The sequence below is a fragment of the Mus pahari genome, chromosome 3 (assembly GCF_900095145.1).
Source record: "Mus pahari chromosome 3, PAHARI_EIJ_v1.1, whole genome shotgun sequence".
NCBI classification, from domain to species: Eukaryota; Metazoa; Chordata; class Mammalia; order Rodentia; family Muridae; genus Mus; species Mus pahari.
In genome coordinates, this window is record NC_034592.1 from 109,496,259 (window position 1) to 109,516,402 (window position 20,144).

Sequence of the window (20,144 nt, forward strand, 5' to 3'; positions counted from 1 at the left end):
GAGAGAGAGAGAGAGAGAGAGAGAGAGAGAGAGAGAGAAATTTGGTCAATAAGGAGGTGAAATGGATCTGAAAGGAGTTGTGGGGGAGGGGTGAATATGATCAAAATACATTGCATAAAGTTCCCAATGGATATATATATATATATATATATATATATATATATATATATATATTCCTTGTGAACTCTTTGTCAAGTAATTATATACATCTGTTTCTTTGGGGTTGGCTTCTGGGAAATTAATGTGTTTCTCTCTTTGGGCCAAGTTACCATGTCTGTTTCTGTTTCTAAAAATTATCTTTTCTTAGATTCTATACATCTGATAAAATAGTTACTCAAGTCTTTGCCTATTGGCTTCCTGCAGGAGATGACTCCCATCCATGAGACTAGCTAAGAGGTTATTTTCTCAAAGCTTGTATTTAGGAGCATGCAAAGTCTCAGTTGTCAAGCTGATTTTTCAAGTTGATCAGTTTCAGGAATTCACAATCTCTTGCTCCCCCTTGTGTCTCCTGAGGTTTTGCAAGGGTTTTCATCATGGATTAACAAACTGTCTTGCTCTCCCTTGTTCTCAGTGATAACCATGCTTCTAATTTAAGTCAGTTTACTATCACTGCCTAATGTCAGGTGAGAGAGATACACGCCCTTTGTGTGGGCCTCCAAAAAGTCAGAATGACAGGCCTACACTCTGACCCTTTCCCTCCCTCCTGATGGAGAAGCACTGGGTTATAGATGTTGCCACCATACTGAACCATGTATCACCCCTACTATGTTTTTATTCTATGTACCCCCATACATCCATGTGCTTGTTCTTCAGCACTTGAATGATGCACAACCAAATCAGTTTCCCAGAAGTCCTCCAGGAAAGTCAAAACATTGATCTGATGTTGCTAAGACATTGCTTTCCAGTGCTGATTTGTGCTGGTTTGGGTGGTGCAAAACCATTTAAGCCATTTCAGTCTAGCTGTTCTCATCATACCCATGTTTGCTTGGGGTACCACAAATCTTCAGATTCTAGAATTCCCATAAAAGCACCTTCTCTCATGTATCATTAAGTCAGCATTCCAAAGAGACCAAGAAACAACCATTACAAGTCTGTCATTTTACTGACATTACACACACACACACACACACACACACACACACACACATGCCAATATTTGAACGCTTAAAGACTCCAAACTCCAAGTATGTGTCCTACTAATGAAGATGAAAGAAACAGATTATTGGAACCCATAAGTTCTTGTTTCTAGACATGTTCACGAAGAGGGGCAAAAGCAGAAGAAATGACCACCAAACCTCAACACTGAACAACAGACAATGAATGCTTACCAAAAAACAAACAACAAAAACCCAACAAAACAAAAACCTCAGGGAGGACCTAGCCTCAGACTGGTACAGAAAGTCAGCATCCTTGTGCATCCCGATGACACGCATCCATCCTGATGACGCGTGTCCTGACAAATAAAGTGGGATTGTGGATTACAGCCTAGAAACATTTGATCTCTCTCAGTGTATTCACAGACTAAATGCTGGACCTAAGTGTGGCCATGAGGAAGAAATGATGGTACTTTCACAGTCAGCTCAGGATTCTTCCAATGATTCTATTTCATAAGCTTTCATGCCTCTTCTAGTAATGAATTGTCTTGTTTTCCAGTCGTAGACACCTTACTAATTGTCCTAGTTAGCTTTCAAACTTGACACAGCTTAGAGTCATTTGAGAGGAAAGCCTCAACTAAGATCAAATTTAGGCTTGCGATGAACTGTTTTGATTATTGGTTGATGAATCAGGGCCCAGCCCACTTTAGGCAGCATTATCCCTTGGCTGGTGGTCCTGGGCTGTGTAAGAGAATGAACCAATAATCAGCATTCTTCCATGGCTTCTGCTTCCAGGTTCTTGCCTTGATTTCCCTCAACGATAGACTGTGACCCAGAAGTGTGAGTCAAACCAACCCTTTCCTCGCCATGTTCACTTTAGTCAGAATGTTTCATCTCAGCATCAGAGTGAAGCTAGATTACTCAGGGGAATAGTTGAACCATGATGTAGGTGGAACAGCATGTCAAGAAAGAGATCGGCATCATAGCGGTAGGGCTATCCTCGAGTGACTGCTGGCCTCATCTCCTAAAGACTCACTTGCAGAACAGAAATGATGAGAGCATCCTTTTGTATCTGGAAGACTGCAAGGACTCATGTCAAGCCTGTGCACAGGGTGCCAAGGTGAGCCTGTCTTCCCCACATGAAGGTCTCTCTCTGAGCATGAGAAGAATGAATGCAGAGGGATTTCCAGATGATATTGTGCAATTTTTTTTTTGCTTTGCTGATTTTTTCCCCCATCTCAGCTTAGTCAAAAATTTAGAGCATTGATTTCATTTCCCAGAAAATGCATGCTTCTTTCCCCAAACACTTGTCCCTTGGCAGGAGAGAGAACTGACGCAGACACAAAACCTGAAGCAAATTGTGTTTTGTTTTGCTTCTTCCTTTATCCACACCCAACACCCATCCCTTCGTTTAAGTTGGGGAACTTAGGAAGAAGGAACACAGGCGTTTCATAGTCTCAGTTTTTTGTTTTGCTCTCTTCTTTCTGTGTACAGTTTACCTCTGCATCCTCGGTGCCAGATCCATGACCGAAGAGGTACATTTTCTGACACCAGCTCACCAGCTTCCTTCACTGGGGGCATACTATGCTCTCACTGTGGATAACACTGCTCTAATGTTTCCCACTCACGGTGCATAATTACGCAGACCCAGCCCTTCAGTGGTGTCTGGAATAGAGGTGAAATCCAAAGGCATCATTAAACCCTGTGCCCACAATGTAAGGAGGACACTACACTGAGTGCTCTCTAAGGCCAGAGGAGTCCGAGACCCAGAAACGTGTACAATAGCACTCAGGTCCGGTAGATTCATCCTAGTTAGCATTTCATCTTAAGAGCCAAAGCCCCTAATGGTGACTGCTCATCAATCAACAATGAACAGAAAGAAAAGGAAGAAAACTTAATTCAAAAGTAGTTTTATTCTTAATTTTTTTTAAAAAAAATATTTATGGAGTTACTAGAGAGGCGGTTCTTAAGCTTCCTATTACTGTGGTCCTTTAATACAGTTCTTCACGTTGTGATGAACCCCCCAACCATGAAATTATTTCCACTGCTACCTTATAACTGCAATTTTTCTACTGTTCTGCATCCTGATGTAAGCATCTGTGTTTTCCAAAGGTCTTAGGCAAGCCTGTGAAAGAGTGGTTCGTCTCCCCGAGGGGTTGTGACCCACAGGTTGAGAACCACCGTACTAGTTTTTCAAGTGCCTAGAGTCTGGTTCGAGGTCAGTCCCGTAGAGTTAAGTTCCCTTTGCACTGGCTCACTTTTCCCCAAACCCATTCCTCACCCATCCTCCATCTCCCTTCATATTGCAAAAGGCTAACCCCTGGCTCTAGTCACCAGCAGTTTTCTTTTCTATTAAACATGGTTCTCATTTCCTTAGTTTTATAAACTGGTAACCCTCCAAGTTTCCTCTAGAGTCACATTGGGCAATGCAAAATCAAGCCATTTAGAGTATTGCTTTTTGGGTTGTGGACCATTTTTGAACACCAAATGGGTGGAGTCAGGAATTGGCAATAAGCTTCAAGCCATACTTGGCATGCTGAGTGAAAAGATGTCCATATAGAAAATATAAGGTTGTCTGATTGGTTATGTTCGTGTCTAAAATTGTGTGTGATCTGCAATCCTAGCTGCTCTCGATTCCACTCAATGACAATAAGAAATAAGAAAGTCTCTATGTGTTGAGAAATGACAAGTGAGAACAAAATGGGGTTGAGAGTCCTCAGAGAGACAGAGTGTGTGCCATTTTTGTCTCTGTGACCTGGAAGAGTCCCTTGGCTTCATTAAGCCAAACTGAATGTGGGCAATGCAATCCCACATCTGGTGCCCTGGTCTAAAGAACGTGAGCTGAACCCCAGCGTTGTCTATCTGCCTCTGCCGCTAGTCTGCGGATAACAGTGAGTGTGATCAGTTGCTTCAGGGTCTGGCTGCCGTCCTCCCTTTAGTGAACTAAAGATTCCCTTCCTTTCTTGTTTTTTTTTTTTTTGTTTGTTGTTTTGGAGGTTTTTCGTCTGATAAATGAGAAAAGTGACTAACATATCACAAACATGGAAATCATAATTCAACCTTCCTCACAGAATACACTGTCACAGCTGTGAAGCACTTAGTCTAGTATATAATGATGACTTAAGTACTAAATGAGCAATGAAATTATTCTTTCATCAACCGTTGGGGACACTCTCATCAGATCCTTGAAGTACAGGTCAGGCTACCTCATATTCTGAGGTCAGAGAATTGGAGGTATATGGGCATCTGCTGAGTTGCTTGGGGAACTGTGATGGCAACTGACAATGAGATGCTTTCCATGCTGTCACCACCACCACCCTCACCACAAGCCCCCAACACACATAAGCTCAACCTAAACCCAAGGACGGTCTCGGGTCCTCCAAGGAGATTTGGTTTGCTATTAACAATGTACCCAAACTTTCTGGATGTGGTTCTCAGTTTTCCCTACTTCTACTAGCTGCTCCATTTTAAGCAACTTATTAGATTTCTCCCTGCTCCTTTATTGTCTTTGTTAAGTGGAAATGTAATAGTCTCCATATAAAAGTTACTTTGAATCGTACAGTGCATGTAATGCCCTAGCACGCAGTGGGCAGGGTTAATAAGTATCATCCATCGGCCTCACTTTGTTTTCATTTTAGAAAAGAAAAGCTTATCACACATCTCATCTGGAACCCCAAGGCAAAGCTTCTTTTGTTCAAAAACAAAAATAATCATATTTTGTTCAGGGGCTTGCTTCAAAGTATCTGTGAGATATTAGTAAAGGTCAAAATATAAACACTCAAGTGACAGAAAAACAAATTCCAGTGTCTCCTAATAGCAGGCTCATGAAAAGTTATCTGTTTTCTTTCTCAAAACTCTAAAATTTCTGTAATCGTATATAATATAGTCAAGAAAAGTCACTATTTTTACAAAGAGTCACATCTAAAATCGTCAGTTGATATGCATGTATCACAGTCTTCCTCCTTAAATCCCTTATTCTTACCAATTTAGCTCCAGTGCGATCCTTGCTGGAGTCTCTGTTTAAAGACTGTGTCTAAAGACCAGCAAATGCTTGTGTGTGCATGCATGCACGTGTGTGTATATGTGCATGTGAGCATGTGGATACATGTGTGTGTTACTTTAATTTTAATGTATTGCTCTTTCAATTTTTTGAAATGTTTAAGCAAAATAACAAAGTGTACAATTATCCACTCTCAAGAACAATCAAATAATAAACATTCATTTTTATTTTATTGTTCTGACTAACATAAAATGAAATATTATAAATAATGTTCACTTTTCATTGGTATTCCTCTCCTAGTTCAATCTTCTATCTCTTTCCAGGAAGTTATTATTATGAATTTGGACGTTACCATTTTTGTTCTGCTGTTATGAGTGACTGGGGATTGAACCCAGAGTCCCAAACACGCTGAGCAAATATTCTACTACAGAGCTGTGTTCCCAGCCCTTTGTCAACATTTTTATATTTTATTTTGTAATTGTTTTGTTCGGCTGTTGAGAGTGGTGTTTGTGGGGGTTTAAATAAGAATGGCCTCCATAGGCTTGTATGAATACTTAGTACCCAATCTGTGGCCTGGGAAGGGTTACGAGATGTTGCCTTGTGGGAGGAGGTGTGTCACTAGGGTCAGGCTCACCATCACCCACCCTTCCTTTCTCCTTCAAGTTGTAGATCATGATGTAATGTCTCAGTTGTTCTTGCTGTTGTCATAGACTCTAATCCTGTCTTAGTTATGGTTTTATTGCCATGAAGGCATACTATGACCACCACAAGCCTTATGAAGGAAAACTTTTACTTAAGGGTGGCTACAGTTCAAAGATGTATGTAGTCCATTACCATCCTGGCAGGAAGCATGGTGGCATGCAGGTAGCCATGGTGCAGGAGATGCAGCTGAGAGTTCTACATCAGGAACAGCAAACAGTGCCACTGGGCCTCACTTAGGCTTCTGAAACCCCAAAGCTCACCCCAGCAACACACTTCCTCCAATGAGGCCACACCTTCCTATGAACCTCTGGGTATCACTTTCATTCAAACCACAGTAAACCCTCTAAAGCCATAAGGGCCAAATTAAATGTTTCCTTTTATAAGTGGCCTTAATCATGGTGTCTTATCTCAACAATAAAAAAGTACTTAAGATCCTGGTGATGCAAGTAATGAATTCAGAGTCTCGGGATTCTGAATCGCAACATCCCGAACCCTAAGCTTCTTGTCATCATTCCCTTTCTGTACTTAGGATCAAACTCTGAGCCTCATTCATATAAGGTCTGCACCGAACTCCACTCTCAAGCCTAGATTTGTCTGTTTCAACCACATTTCTATATAACTGTGGTTATTTTCTCAATGAGTTCTTTTTTTAAATTTATCTCCTTATTTCATTTCGTATGTATTAGTGTTTTGCCTGCATTGTGTATGCATGCTTTGTGCCTGCCTGGTGCCCTTGGAAGCCAGAAGAGTGTCAGATTTCCTGAGGCTGGTTGTAGATGGCTTTGAGCCACCACGTAGTTTCTGAGAACTGAACCTGGATCCTCTCTACAAGAGCAACAAGTGCTCTTAACCACGGAGCCATGTTCACAGCCCTGAACTGCAGATAGCTTTGTTTTGAAAGCTTGGTAGTGCTTACAGATTCCTTTGAAGTGTATCATTTTTAAGTTTAATACTTTTCATTGAAACTATACTTTCTAGATGAGTGTGGCTCGATACAAATACAAAATAATATTTAAAAAATTTTAGCAGCCAGCTTTTTTAAATGTAAAATTAAATTTAATGTATACTTTATTTAGCTAAAAGTATCCCCTAAAAAGATGCTATTTAGTTCATTTTGTATTAGCCAGATACTGCTGAGCACGGGGTCATCTAATTTCAAAGTATAACTTTAAAAAAGAAGAGTTTGAACATGAGTTAGCTACCTGGGTGTACAATGTCATTTAAAGGCCACAAGGGAAAAGCATGAGATACCTTCTTATGGATTATTGATTAGGGAGACCCTTGATGTTTCCAAAATAACATGAGCTACTATCATTGCCCTTGGTTATTGAACATGCCACATAGCAGAGCCCTTCTGGTGAACACACTGCACACTTCTGCTGCAGGGCAGAGAGAAAACAGTCTGAAACTGGTCAGGAAGTGCCATTCCTGCTCTTTAGCTTTCTCAGTAAAAGAAGGGTATTCAGGCTGCTTGTGCTCAATGCTCATGGTGTCTGGTTTGTGTGTGTTTTTGGTTGTATCCATGAACCTGGACTGCTCTTAACCTTGGACAATAGTAGATTAACTAAGTGATTGATTAGTACATTAAAGCTTGTATTTGCAATAGGCAGAAGTCAGTGGAGCCATACATAGTGGTCAGACAGCTGAGACTGTAACACTGGGTACTGAGTCATAAGTGGAACATGTATATTTAGACTTCCATCAACAAGATGCTGGAAATATTACATATTTCAGTGTTAGCATGTATGGAATTCTCAAAAACATCCCCACAAGGCTTTAGCAATATTTCAAGCATTAAATAATTTCATGTGCCCAGTGACTCTCATACAGGGTGGCATAATGTTATCTATTCATTTTAACACATTGTAAATTACTAAGCCACTCCTCCATACTCACTTACCAACTGATTTACCAGTTCTATTGATAGAGCTTTCACTTAATGATGTTGCTGCGAGTTTTCCTCACCACCAATAATCATTTTATGGACAGTTCAGTCATCTTGTTCCCGGTTATACATATTCAAGAGTTTCTCTTGATGAATCCAAGAGAACAGAATTCTCACTGTATAGCAGGTATGAGCGTCTAGTTATAAGACTGTCATCAGGTTGTGTTCCACGGTGTTTGGACCAGTTTTCATTCTTTACAACAGGAGATGGGGGCATGATTCCACACACCTTTATTCTGGACTGCAAGGAAGACCTCATTTCAACAAGGCAAATTAACTCATATCATCTTTATGTGAAATTGGTACTATAAAAATAGTACCTGCTTTGTTGTTGGCCCTAGACAGTGCATGGGAAGTTGTTCCTCATAACTTCTCTGTGGAACTCACAGTGCAGATACCATTACTAGGAAAAAAATGTATTACTAAATAAGGCCTAAAATAGGCTTAGCATCAATCAAACAATACAATCCATGACCATAAGAGATTATTTTCCCACTTCTTATGTTAGAAGTTAAAAAAACAGATTTCCTAGGATATTAATTAATCCCAAATTCATTAGAATGTCGGAGTCTGAGACCAGTTTTTCTTATGTAGGCATTACTAGTTGTGAGAATCCAACCATTTCTCAACCAACCTGGAAGGAAATACATAATTAAGGCCATGATCAAATGCCATTGCTCATGGGAGATACCCTGGACGTAGGAGGAGCTCAAATGAACAGAACAGAGATCTATTAAGATAGATCTTTCCGCCTTTATCCACACAGTAGGACCCCCAGTTCTGTCTGGGTCATCGTCATCTGAACACCAGTACATCATCCAACGTTCCAAGATCGTGTCACACCCATTTCAACTAGAGCATGTCACAATGGCCAGCATTGAATGTGTCTCTATAGTGCTTAGAAGATGTTTACTACATTAGGTACTAGTTCCTGAAAGGCGATTCTCAAGCTCGATTACAAGTAAAAGAAACTGGGACTAGATTGAACCTTGATTGTGGCTAAGATTCTCCTTAATATTTTGTTTCACTGTGGGTATATTTTCTTTTAAGTTTGTAAATAAACTTATGATGGCCATCTAAAGTACTTGTCTAAAGTGTGGAGCAGAGACTGAAGGAAGAAAAGGCTAACCAGAGACTGCCCCACCTGGGGATCCATCCCATATACAGTCACCAAACCTGGATGCTATTGTGGATGCTGAGAAGTGCTTGCTGATGCAAGCCTGATATGGCTGTCTCCTGAGAGGCTCTGCCAGAGCCTGAAAAACACAGAGGTGGATGCTCACAGCCAACCATTGAACTGAGCATGGGGGTCCCCCATGGAGGAGTTGGACTGAAGGAGCTGAGAGGGTTTGCAGCCCCATGGAGGGAATAACAGTGTAAACAGGCCAGACCCCTAGAGCTCCCGGAGGGGACTGGACCATCAACCAAAGGATACACATAGAGGGACCTATAGTGCTGGCCACATATGTGGCAGAGGATGGCCTTGTTGGACATCAGTGGTAGGAGAGGCCTGAGGGTGTTTGATGCCCCAGTGTAGGAGAATGCCAGGGCAGGAAGACCGGAATAGGTGGGTGCATAGGGGAGCACCCTCATAGAGGCAGGGGAGGGGGGATAAGACAGAGGGATTCCTAAGGGGAGACCTGGAAAGGGGAAATCATTTGAAATGAAAATAAAGAAAATATCCAATTAAAAAAAAATAAAAGAAAAAAATAAAGTACTTGTCTAGAATTCCCAGCACCTGAATCCTTTCCATTGTTGGCTAATATTGATGCTTTACTAGACGTTTTAAGTTTTGTTGTTTTAAGGACTGAAGACCTGAGGTCCAGCAGAAAGAATGCAAACAGACAACCCCAAGAAATAGGAGGTTGGGGGGACCCTCCAGAATGCACCAGAGACCTGGGAGGTGAGAGACTCTCAGGAACCAAAAGGAGGGACCTTAGATGAAATGCCTGACAGTAGGGAGAGGGAACTTATAGAGCCCACCTCCAACAGGAAGACAGGACATCAAATGAGGGATGTGTTGCCATTCCACAGTCACACCTCTGACCCATAATTGTTCCTGTCTGAAAGAATTACAGGGATGGAAATGGAGAGGAGCCTGAGGAAAAGAAGGTCCAGTGACAGGTCCAAAGTGGGATCCAGCTCAAGGGGAGATCCCAAGGCCTGACACTGTTACTGAGGCTATGGAGAGCTCACTAAAAGGGACCTATCATGACTGCCCTCTGAAAGACCCAACAAACAGCTAAAAGAGTCAGATGTAGATATTTGCATCCGAGCAATGAACTGAAGCATCTAACCCCTGATGTTGAATTGGGGAAGACAGAAAGAAGCTGAGGAGAAGGGCCACCCTGTAGGAAGACCAGCAGTCTCAATTAATCTGGGTCCTGGAGATCTCTCAAACACTGGACCACCAAACAGACAGCATCCACCAGCTGGTATGAGGCCCCCAACACACAGACAGTAGAGGACTTTCCGGTCTATGCTCATTCAGAGATGATGCACCTAACCCTCAAGAGACTGGAGTCCCCAGGGAGTTTAGAGGTCAGGTGGGGTGGGGGGTAGGGGCATCCACATGGAGACAGGAGGTGTGGGGAGGAGATGTGATATGTGAAGCAGTTGGAGAGTAGAGGGTGGGACGGGGAATGGAATATGGAGTGTAAAAAAATAAATTAAAAAAATAGTTGTAGACTTTGCATAGCCAGACATCTTTGATTGGCAACTGGGCATTATTCATCACGAACTGTAATGTTTGGGGATCCTGTTTTGTTCTTCTGAGGAGTAATTTTACTTGTACCAGGTATTACGGTAGTTCTATTAAAAATCCCAACTCTCTCTCTGATGGGCAGCAGAAAAACTCTGCCTTCAGGTCATTTCTCCCCCAGATGTTGCTCTCTGCCAAGGCTACCCAGTACCTTCTCTACACAGGAAGGAGGTATGGAAGGCTTTTAAGTAGAACTTACACGGAGCTATCTGCGGTCCCGTCATTGCATCTCCCTCCCACCACATCACCCTGTTACCTTCCAATTCTACCTTTGCTAAACTGTGTCTGAAGCCTCAAACCAGTGTGATGGTGCTTCCCCCGATAACGCCTCTGTGCAAGGAAGAGCCTGGGAACTTTCAAATGTCATTCAAGACAGTTCCCTACTCAAGGGGAGTTTCCCCTCGTTTTACTTGATCGCTCTCTGGTTCTTTAATAGGATGACATATTAGGCTTTTTATCACGTTGTGGAAGGGAAAAGTTAACTATGTAAAAGTCCCAACCATTATTAACTGCTCTTTGAACTCAGGTATTTTATCACCCCCTTAGGTAATGAGATCATTGAAGAAAATGCTAATTTGAAGGTGAGTAAGGACACACACTCATATACACCCCTTTTAATTTAAATATATTTTCAATGTTAATTCATGGGTCATGTTTCGCCCATCCCGTCATTTAACAAGAGTACAGTTAATTCTCAAATGAAACCCTTCCACCTCACACCTCATGTCTTCTGTGAAGACACTTGAGTCTTCACAGAAGTGTCACATCCTCGGAGAAGTCACATATGACATTGAAGCTCAAGAATACCTCTCACCAGCAACCCTGCCAATCAGTCCAATACACCACTTGGTTACTGTTGAATAATTACCAGGATCTGAAAATGCCTTATTATTTACATACTTCTTCCTTTCCCCTCTACTAAGGATATATATTTTACAAGCAAGCTGAGATTAGAGCTGCTTTAGGTTCTTGTTTTTGCTTTTCTGCTTTTAGGGGGTGGGGCCAATGCCTGGGAGAGAAGGCCAGGAAGGAGAAGAAGTTTGAAAGAGACATCAGAATGTAAACAAACTGAGTACTAAGGGAGAAGGAATGAGAGTCATGGCAAGTCAAGCAGGTCCAGCCTCAGAAATGTTCAGCAAGACCACCGTGATCTTAAATCCATGCCTTACAAGATTTTCCCTGCCTTCACCAGTCTCTTCTAAGGAAAGAGTCACCTTGGTAAACTTTCAGTGGACTTCAGAGCACAGAATCTGAAACCCAAATCACATTGGCCACAGCAGTTTGAGATAAATAGGTACAGGCTCACGCAATCCACACTTTATAAGAACAGAACTTCTGTTCTCAAGTTCTACAGGAAGATCCTCAAGACACGCTTGTGGGATGTGTGAATGAACAAGAGCAGGAAGAACACTGCCCAAGGTCACATTGTTGCACTAGCAGGATATGGAATGTGGCCACATCACCCAGGGCAGCTGATGATTCTACTGCTTCCTGACAACACCCACTCTCTTGAACTCTGACTTTGATTACAAACCAAGACGTTTTAAATAAATTATGAATCACTAATTAGACTTTGGTGATGTATTTGGGTACCTTCCACAAGAGACTATCCATTAACACACTTTTTCTCTTAGACCTGACATAAAGAACAGGAAATTTGGGGCTGGAAAGATGACACAGTAGTTAAGAATGATTGATGTTCTTTGAGAGAACTCAGGTTCAATTCCCAGAAGCCACATGACTGCTTAAAACTGCCTGTAACTCCAGTTCCGTGTAATCAGGTGCCCTCTTCTGTCTTCTTGGGGGACCAGGCACAAATATGGCATGCATACATAGATGCAGACAAAACCCACATATATGTAAAATAAAACAAATAACTAGAAATGTTTTAAAAGAATGTAGTCAATAGAAGGATGGGGACATCAACCCACCTACAAAACTTTCTACCCAAAATTGCTCCTGTCTAAAAGAAATACAGGGTCAAAAATGGAGCAGAGACTGAAGGAATGGCCAACCAGTGACCAGCCGAACTTGAGATCCATCCCATGGGCAGACACTATTACTGATGCTATACTGTTCTTGCAGATGGAGCCTAGCATGGCTATTCTCTGAGAGGGTCTAACCAGCAGCTAATTGAGACAGATGCAGATATAGCCAAGCATTGGACGGAGGTCAGGGACACATATAGAAGACTTAGGGGAAGAAATGAAGGAACTGAAGAGGATGGCAACCCCATATGAAGACCAACAGTGTCAACTAACCTATACCTCTGGGAGCTCCCAGAGACTGAGCCACCAACCAAAGAACATACATAGCATCCACGAGCTAGTCTGAAACCCCTGGCACATATGTAGCAGAGAGCTGCTTTGTCTGGTCTCAGTGGAAGAGGACAGGATGTGTCTGATCCTGTAGAGACTTGATGCCCCAGGGTGGGGGTATACCCGAGGGTGGGCCACCCTCTAGGAGGCAAAAGGGAGGGGAGATGGGGGGAAGAACTCTTCAAGCAGGAACTAGGAGGGAAGCAACATTTGGGATATAAATAAATTAAATAATTAATAAAAATAATAATAAAGAATATCATTTTTAAAATTAAGGAAAGCTTATCCATCGTCACAAAAAAATTGTTAAACATTCCAAGTCTAGTCAAACACACACACACACACACACACACACAAACACACACACCATTTTTCTTCAAGGGTACTCATAATGAAAAGAGAAAAACAAAATCCTATACCCATTGAGAAACACTATGATTGAGCATTTTCTCAGTTCTCTGCAGTAAATCTTATGTAGAAAGGACAATGCTGCGATCAATAAAGTCTTGGGTATTTATATAAAAATGAATGTTATCACAAAGAACAAACCTATACATTGATCATCTTACATAAATGCTCAAAACCAGAAGAGACATCCCCAAAGAAGCCTCCTTGCAAGCAAAACAGCCAGGATAGCAGAAACCACAGAGAATTATTTTTAAATGTTATACTTTGAAGCTGATGGCTAAGATCAAAGGCGGCAGTGAACTGCTTATCTAAAACATCTTTTTAGAAATTTGGATGATGAAAATAAACAACTCTGTCCTGATGTTGTGATCATTTTTTCTGAAACCAAAACAGGGTAGTACTCGTTGTCCATAGATGGAGTCAGAAACAGTTGGAAAGTAGGGGAGCAGGTTTAGTGAGTCCATCAGAGCCTAACAGGTAGACCAGCCATCTTTCCACAAATAAATTCTCACTGTGAAACCCCAGGACCCTCTGGCCAGGCAGCCAAGGTCTTCCCTTCTATGCCCTTGACTTGACTCCAAGACAAGGAAGACGATATCTTTGTACTAGTCTGGGACCTTCACATTGATTTGATATCAGGGATCACATGTGCTACAGTGGTTAAAGACATGTAAGGAGAAACGGGGAGGGAAGAGATGTTTAATAGTAATAAAAGATGGAAATTGGGGTTCATGGGTCATGGAATACTAGCATGCTTAGCATAGGTGAAAATTAGGAAGTGGAGAGAATGAAGTTGCTGGAATAATGGAAGTGGCTGAGGGTTCCTATAGAGATAAGGGGAGGAAGCATGGTTTTGCCTAATGAAGTCATTTCTAATACTGACTTGTGATAAAACTCCTAAAATCCCCCTCAGATTTTCTAAGTCAGAGTCTCTAGGAATGGGGGCTGTCTTTTGGCTCATCTCCATCTGGCTGTTGGTTCAATCTCAATCCTAGGTCATTAATCACTAAATAATTAATGTGAGATTGTGCGATGACTTTAAAAGTATTGTTTAAAACTTATTTTATTTTGTGTATAAGGGTTTTTGCTTACATGTGTGTATGCATATGATGTGTGTGTCTGGTGTCCACAGAAGTCAGACAAAGATGGGTTTAAATCTGCTCAAACTGGAGTTATAGATGGTCGTGAGCCACCCTGAGGTGCTGGAAGTGAACCCAAGTCTTCTGCCAGAGCAGAAAATTCACTGAGCCCACCCCCTCCTGCAGTTACTTAACAAGGTTTTTTCTTTCCCACTGGTTTTTAATGATGTTTTTATTTATTCTTTGAGAACGTCATACCATTTGTTTTGATCATATTCTTTTCCCTCCCCCAACTCTTCTCAGGCCCTCCACCCCCACCCCACCCCCCCAACTTTGTATTACTTTTCTGTCTTTCAAAAACAACAAACAAATCAAATGAACAAGCAAACGAACAAAAAGTTGGAGTCCAGGTTGTGCAGCCACCCACTCCTGAGTGTGGGACCTGTTCAGGAATGTAGTTGATACACCCACTGTTACTTTTGTTGAAGAGAACTGCTTTTTCTGTATTCCAGTAGCTGTCACTTAGGATTGGCTTCTTGGTGGACTCAGTGCTTTTTCTGATTTTGAGCTGTTTGATTTTGCTGTCTCTTGGTATTACATTCATCGTGTTGATGTATGTGGGGCTAACTGGATTTGTTGGGTCTGTAGATGACAGACTTTAGCAAATCTGGGCAGTTTCGAGTCATTATTGACACCAGGAGGTTCCTGTGTCTTCCTTTCTTTCCTTGAGCAATCTACTCTCAAGTATTTGCTCATTTAAATTGCCACACAGAACATTTAAGCTCCATTCACTTCAGCATCTTTTCCTTCTACTTTGTTTTTAATAGTTTGTATTAAATCACATTAAACTGAAATGCCTGTGAGTTCACGTGTCTGTTCTTTGATTTCTGATTTGTCGCTAATCCCTGTCAGTGTGTTTTTAATCTCAGAGGCTGCAGTTTTCATTTCTAAGCCTTTATTTATATTTCTCCCATGTCTAACTTTGGGAACATAGGAGTCACATCACGAAGCCTGCTTTCGTGCACTCCCTTCTTTTATTCTAATGCCAATGTAACTTCTTGACTTGCTTGGGTTTTGTTTTCTTGTCCCTGTTTTCCTGATTATCTTTATGCCTGGTAATTATAATTATATTAAAGTCTTTGGTAGTTTCTTTTCTTGGATTCTGGATATTTTTGTAACTCTGTAAATATTATAAACTTCATGGAACATTTGAATTACACGGAAATTGACCTTTGGGGTGTGTTTCTCATTTTTATAATGCATCAGTTAGATCCAAAGCAGTGCCGATCATATGTCTAATGATTCTTCGCTATGGAGGCAAGTCTCTTCTTAGCTCATTCGCCATGAATTATTCAATATTCTCAATGTGTCTATTTTTGTGCGAGCACTGAGCACTCTTCCTGCTGGTGCATTTGGCGAACATTTCCCTAACATTGAGCAGTTTCCTAAAGTAGATCTGTTGATGAGTCCATTGGAAGATAGTCAGGGCCAGGCCACGACCACATGCTGAATTCAAACTTCTCAAATTCTACGTAAACCTTAAATATAGATGAATATTAGGCACCCATTCATAAGTATGACCGAATTTCTAACATAAATAATTTGGGGAAGGGGAAAATATATTTGGCTTATGATTTCAAAGGTTCTATCCACTATTACTTGGACCATGAGCTTGAATAGAGCATCAGGACAGCCGATCATGTGGCAAATACTCTTCTTTGTCTAATGTGGTCAGAAAGCAAAGAAAGACGGGTAGGAGCCAGAACAAGGCAACCACGGGGTTCTCCACCAGTGACTTACTTCCCTGAGAGCTTGCTGGAGGTCATTACTGTCCTCTGGATAGAAGAATGACTTTCCACTTGGGAAGAGCATCATCATCCACTGAGCATACATGTTTGGAAGGAATATACAAGGTGTGGTGAGAGGGGAAGGGCACCTGCCTATCCATCAAAGTCAGTCAAATCAATCCCAGTGACCAGGGCGACAGAGGTGATAGCCAGATTAACTTCACACATGCCAGTAACCTACTTTCTCCAGCTAGTTCCCAGCTTCTCTGGTTCCTGGAACCCCAAAACATCCCACCAGCTGAACCCCAAACCCCAGTGCATAAGCCTTTTCGAAGGTACACTTAGAAACCATGACAAGATTCACCACTGAGGCAATGGCTACTAAATTCTTGGCTACAGATTCTCAATCTAGCAATGTATTTCTTGGTATAACTTTAAATATCGGATAAACTCTTTGTTTTCAGGTGAAAGATCATTCCATTATGCCTCTTTGCCCTAGATTTCAAGAAAAATTCTGTGCTGCAAGTTTGTGAGGTCTGCAAGCTGGAGTTAAGGTTTGGAACTGAAGATCTCGGGGCCACTGGAGGATTTGGTAAGACTTGAATTGAATGACCAGAATCAAGGAAACTGTGGGAAGGGGAAGTTCTAGACATATAATGGCAATTTTCATGGCTATCTGAATTATCTCACTTACCAAACCTCAAGATCTTCAGCTTAAGCTTTGCTACTGATCAAATTTCCATTCCAGAAATTTACTTTTGTTTTTGTTTTAATTTATTTATTTATTTTAAACTTCAGAATTTATTTCCCTCCTGATTCACCCTCCAACTGATCCATATCCCATACCTCCTACCTGCTCCCCTGTCTCCATGAGGATGTCCCCACCCCCACCCCCTATCCCCACCCCCACCCCACCAGACCTCTAAATTCCCTATGGCCTCCAGTCTCTTGAGGGTTAAGTGCATCTTCTCTGACTAAACCCAGACCCAGCAGTCCTCCGTTGTATATGTGTTGGGGACCTCATATTAGCTGGTATATGCTGCCTGGTTGGTATTCCAGTGTTTGAGAGATCTCAGGGGTCAGGTTAATTGAAACTGCTGCTCCTCCTACAGGGTCACCCTCCTCCTCAGTGTCTTCCAGCTTTCTCCTAATTCAATGACAAGGGTCAGCCACTTCAGTCCATTGGTTGGGTGCAAATATCTGCATCTGACTCTTTCAGTTGCTTGTTGGATCTTTTGGAGGGCAGTCATGGCAGGTCCCTTTTTGTAAGCTCTCCATAGCCTCAGTAATAGTGTTAGGCCATGGGGCCTCCCCTTGAGCTGGATCCCACTTTGGACCTGTCACTGGACCTTCTTTACTTCAGGCTCCTCTCCACTTTCATCCCTGCAGTTCTTTTAGACAGGAAAAATTATGGGTCAGAGTTTTGACTGTAGGTTGGCAACCCCATCCCTCACTTGATGCCCTGTCTTCCTGTTGGAGGTGGGTTCTCTGAACCATCAATGGCACGTGTTGAGAACAGAGGCTTTTCAACGAAGATCAGTAACATTCTGATTTAATATTTCTGTAGAATGTAACAAACAGAAGTACTTAAAAAATGAATCTGAGGAGACCTAGAGACTGAAAGAACAAGAGAGGCTCAAGGGTTTAAAACAGGAAACATCTGGTTACTCAATAAATTGTGCTCCATTTCTAAAATATTCTAGACTATTGTACTCTTGTGTTTTTAAAGGATTCAAAGATTGTCTGTCTCTGAAAACAAATTGAAATCCCAGAGGAATTCTCTACAGACATCTATGTAGTTCCTGAAATAATTTTCACCACCTTCCTATAAGGTTCACGGTTTGACATACCTCCATGAGCACAAAGAAGATCCATCTAGCTTCATAGATCTTCTGAAGTATGAGGGACAGTCAAATAATTTCAACATAAAATATAAATAAAAATTAAAACAAAAATTGAGGTGAATGACAGGGATAAATCTCTAATATTTGCAAAGAGCAAAAGTGATAGTATTATATTTCTAGTATAAAGGCAGAATTCTTTGGGAAGACAAAGAGTGAATCAATGTACAAGGGAGATTTCCATTAATATAAAATTTATGCAAAAGGAAAAGAAATGACAAAAGTTGAAATGTAAAATATAAAGCTGTGAGCATTTTTTAGAAAGCATTATGGCAGCCAAGCTGTGGTGATGCATGTCTTTAATCCCAGCACTTGGGAGGCAGAGGCAGGTGGATCTCTGAGTTCGAGGCCAACCTGTTCTACAGCATGAGTTCCAGGACAGCCAGGGCTACACAGAGAAACCCTGTCTCAAAAAACCAAAAAAAAAAAAAAAAAAAAAAAATTAAAAAAGCATTATGGCTAAAAATCAAACAAAATAGAAAAGAAAAATATTTTTGATTTAGACGATCAAGCCAGAAAAATCAACATATAACTAATAGGAATTACAGAGGGATAGCATACAATTATGTGATGGCTAAAGTTCACAGTAGGACACAAGTTTCCTTGTGAATGAAATGGATTTCCTATGTCACCTACAATTATGAATGAAAATGGGGGAAAATCACCAAGGAATATTACAGTAAAATTTCTGATACATAAATTTCTAAAAGAAATTAAACAAATGAACAGCAGAAGCCACAGCAGGCATTAAGCTGAAGACAGAATAGGAAAGATAGAATTCTTCAAAGACAGGAAAACCAGAACTGATGCTGTGCATCATGATATCTGGTGCTCACAAAGTTGATGGCAGTGTCAGGGGCCAGAAAAGAGCATTAGATTCCCCAGGACCAGAGCTACAGGTATATGTGAGCTGTCACACGGGTGACACAGATGAAAACTGCACTGGATTATAACAAAAGATTCATGGCTGGAAAGAAAGGGGGAGGAGACTAAAAATAGGAAGGGGGAACAGAATGGGTGGGGGGATGCAAGCAAAGATGCTTTGGATAGAGAAAACAGAATTGAAATGGTTCTTGTTCTTTTCAGACCTATCACTAAACTTGGGGAATATTACAATTATATAGCTATTCTACAGAGAGTTCCCAGAAAGAAGCTGTTAGCACACAGCTGATGGTTAGATCTCAGGGATGCAGACAGGATGAGATGTTTTATGTCTGGAGACAAATTATCTTGGACCACTCTTAGCCACCTTCATAGCCATCTGTTTCCTGCCTCTATTTGTACAAATAGATACATAGCTTCCACCAATCAAAAGCTAGGGATGTTACTAGGTGGCACCAACGCCTATAGCTGAGGTTTTCCTGCATCCCTGTGACCTGCCTAGCTGGCACCTCTGCCGTCATTTGAAAGGTATCTCTATCCGGGTCTGTGTTCCTGGACCACGGTCACTCACATTTGGCTTCAGAATGTTTGTCTTTGAGGTGAGAAATGGTTCTTATGTCAAGTGTACACAAGAAAACTAGCAAATGAAAGCACAAGGTGGTGATAAAGACAAATGTGATTTACATGAAAGACACTGTCATAGCCCTCACTCTGCCTGCTCAGGAGTGAACACTACATAGAACAGTCTAAGCAATGGATGTTCACTTGATGAAAAGGGGTAGGAGACGTTGAGAGTTAGGACGAAGGGGTGTACAGTGGGGAAGAGATATAGGAAAGGCAGGGAGATTCCTCATCTCCACAACACGAATGCACCTGGGTGTGTCTACAGTGGGTGGCTATAGTGCATACAGGCACAGGATATGCTGCAGATATGAAGACAAGTGGAAGAGGTCCAGATGAGAGTAGGGGTGGAGCTTGGGAGAGTAGGGGTGGAGCTTGGGAACCGCTTTCCTCTGGAATCCTCATAGTTACTGTGCAACATCTTAAACTATGCATTTATGATTTAAATCAATATACTTTAGAGGAACAGAACTGAAAGAATGTGTGTGTGTGTGAGAGAGAGAGAGACAAAGACAGAGACAGAGACAGAAAGATAGAGTGTGCATGTGTGTGAGAAAAACAGAGAGAGAAAGAGACAGAGAGAGACAGAGATACAGAGAGGAGTGTGTGTGTGTGTGTGTGTGTGTGTGTGTGTGAGAGAGAGAGA